General features: G+C 33.5%; 1 long non-coding RNA gene across 4 annotated transcripts; it reads right to left on the reverse strand.

The window, feature by feature from the left end:
* Positions 1 to 521: 521 nt before the first annotated feature.
* Positions 522 to 2082, reverse strand: LOC145103131 (uncharacterized). 4 transcript variants are annotated; one of them, XR_013706378.1, is made up of 3 exons: positions 1817 to 2082; positions 1288 to 1658; positions 522 to 1187 (listed from the first exon to the last, which is right to left on the reverse strand). It is a non-coding gene; the product is annotated as an uncharacterized LOC145103131 (long non-coding RNA). The 4 variants fall into 4 exon arrangements; XR_013706377.1 differs by having other exon boundaries at positions 522 to 942; positions 1104 to 1658; XR_013706379.1 differs by having other exon boundaries at positions 522 to 759; positions 834 to 1658.
* Positions 2083 to 3113: the final 1031 nt, after the last annotated feature.

The following is a 3113-nucleotide window of genomic DNA, read 5'->3' on the forward strand; positions in this document are numbered from 1 at the left end:
TAACCCTTTTTTAAAATATTTAAATAAACACACTCCAACCCCAACCCCCATCACCTTACCTTACCTATCCTATCATTTTTTCCTATTTAAATAATAGTTTTTTTAGGTAAAATAGGGACCAATCGCGTAACAAAAAACAAAAAGTAGGGACCAAACGCGTAACAAAAACAAACAGTAGAGACTTTACGAGTTAAAAAAATAAGTTAGGAACCAAGCGCGCAAATTACCCCAAACCATAAGGACCATTCGTGTAATTTACTCAACATCATATGGAAATCTTGGATATGGATTTTAGATGGAAATCATGTACATAAATAATAAAACACTTCATAACATCATCAATATACAACACCATACCCCTTTCGAAAAAAAAATATACAACACCATACTTTCAATAGAACTTTCAAATAAACTGTAACTTCTTTTTCAAAATAAAATAAAATAACTAAATCACATATACTTTCAATTAAAATTTATCAAGAATAAAAAGATTTTTTGTCACTTTCAAAGGAAACTTCGGGTTTCAAATGAAAAGTTAAGCACGGTTTCATAAAACTAAAAATGGAAAAAACCTTGAACCTATATCGTTCTCTGAAGAACATTTGGAAGAAAAGATAATAGCCTGAACAGATTAAGCCATACAAATAAAACCCACGAAATACTTTGCTCTGTTATGGAAATCACATAAAGCTAAATCCCTCTCTTGCATATGGGATTCGGATTGCCAAGGTTGAAGGAAAAAAGAAAATGCTCAAAAATCTACAAATATAAAAACATTCAGAAACTAAAACGCATTTGGCATGCTAAAATACAACACAAATGGAAATCTTTACCGTCATCACTTGAAACTCAAACATCACCTTCACTTTTTTCTAGAAATCAAGAACAAAACACGGTACTATTCTTCATTCTACGGACTTTAAAATAATCAATCATTAAAACCTGAAAAATAACCAAAATCCAGAAAACTCAAAATCAAAGAAAACCAAATAAATCACCAGATTACGACATTAAATCAAACAAATATAACAACAAACGACATATGAACAACTATGTTTCAAGACGATAAAATAATGTTGATAACTATAGAAAAATATGGAAACCCTTTTTCAAACAGATCCATATTCCCTTTTTCATCTGAAATTTTTTTCTCATCCGAAGTTGAAGACCTTCTCACTACAACAGACCTGAAACCCATGAAGACAGGTATTACTATTTTTTTTTAAATGAAATACTTCATCGGTTGCACACACATACACGGTTAAAAGCACACAGTTAATAACACACATGCTATCACAATATAACTTCGACATCCCCTGCCTCCAACATCTAATATCTGACATCAGCCTTTGACTTTTCAACTTTGTCATAGCCTCAATATTATATTTTTTTAAATCTTTACCATTATCTTCATTCTAGCTTGATCTGCTAGCAATTCAAATATACACCAGAATAAAATCACAAAATCAGTATTTCTTATGTGTGAAATCGAACCTGTAATGATTGTGATAGAAACAAAAAAACGTAATTAAAAATAGCAAAGGCTGAAGTGGTTCGTTCAACAAAAAAAGATGCAATAAACAAAAATATAACCTCCAAAAACTCTAGAACACCAAGAAAATTTGGAGGTTCATTCATCATGTTCCAGAACATTGGACCTGAAAAAAACATGGTGCGTTCAACAGTCTTGAGAAGAAAACCAAAAATCAAACCAACTAAAAAAACCCAACCTATCTCTACTTCAAGATTATTTGAAATCGAAACTAACACAAAAATCGGTTAATACACATGACATAAGGAAAGAGATTTTGACTACCGATTCGCAGATGGGATTCCATATTCGTAAGTCGATGAGTGTAACGACGGACGTGAGGAATGGTGAGGTTTTTGAGCGAGATTTAGGTGGCGTCGTTAAACGTTGACGGTGATGTAGAGTATAGTGGTGATGGTTACCGGTGGCGGTGTTGTAGAATTATGTGGCTTGAATGGCTTCTGAGAAGAGGAAGAGTTTTAGGGTAAATGTGTAGAACGGCGGAATGATGAGAAGCAATGAAATATTAGGGTGAGGTGTAAATTAAGGCAACAACGTGTTTCTCTATATCCGTTTCTATGTGTGTTTGAGAACTCTTTATTCTGATTGGTTGAGAGTATTTCACAAGGATTACGGATAGAAAAATGATCACCGTTGATTTTAGATCCAATGATCCAAAACTGGTTTCCTTGTTTTTTTAAGACAAATGTCTTAAGTTTTGATGGGCCCACAATTATAAACTCTTTATAAAATAGTATATATATATATATATATATATATATATATATATATATATATATATATATATATATATAACTAAATAAATAAATAAGGGTAATTTAGTAATTTGTTTAGTAACTTCCAAAATTAATCCCTATAATCATGATATTGACATAATCTCTCTAATTTAAATCATGGACTACAAAACCGACTATCATCGGCGTTTTCTTTCTGGCCCGATCAGCAGCCACACGAATGGGGGAGGCAAAGAAGATCGTTGATCTCCAAGAGGGTGTTTTAGGTGGTTTAATCGACTGAATCGGATGGAGAGGAGGGTGAAGCGAGGGCAACAAGGGTTGTTTAGCAACTCTCCGCTTACTCTCTTATGATTCTAACAGCGAGGGGTGAGACCAGAAAAGGGTCCGACGACAGGTGGGGATTCAATTGAATTTTGGGAATTAGGGTTTTCAAAAATTTTGATTGACAGAAATATGCAGCCAGAAATTTCAGAAGCAGTCGCTATACAAAATATGACGAGGGTTCTTGGCAAGAGAGGTAGGAATGAGATTCCACATGAGATAATTGAGGTTAGTCAGGATGAACTGATGAAGAATCGACCACGAGAAGACTAAGTCAAATCAACTGGAATAGCTTTTGGGCCCTCATATCAGGTAATTGGTTATATTTTCTTGGTCTCATGGTAAGAAGTAAGAACCCTGTTTCAGTTTGTAAGATTGAAAATGCTTTTTGATGTTCTAGAATTGTACTTATAGTCTCCTATTCTGAATTATTTTCAGTCGGCTTCTTCAGGGAAGGGGAAACATTAGATTGGATCTTTATACTTTGATATGAGATCTAAAGA

This window comes from Lactuca serriola, chromosome 4 (assembly GCF_051521515.1).
Source record: "Lactuca serriola cultivar US96UC23 chromosome 4, Lser_US96UC23_V15, whole genome shotgun sequence".
NCBI lineage: Eukaryota > Viridiplantae > Streptophyta > Magnoliopsida > Asterales > Asteraceae > Lactuca > Lactuca serriola.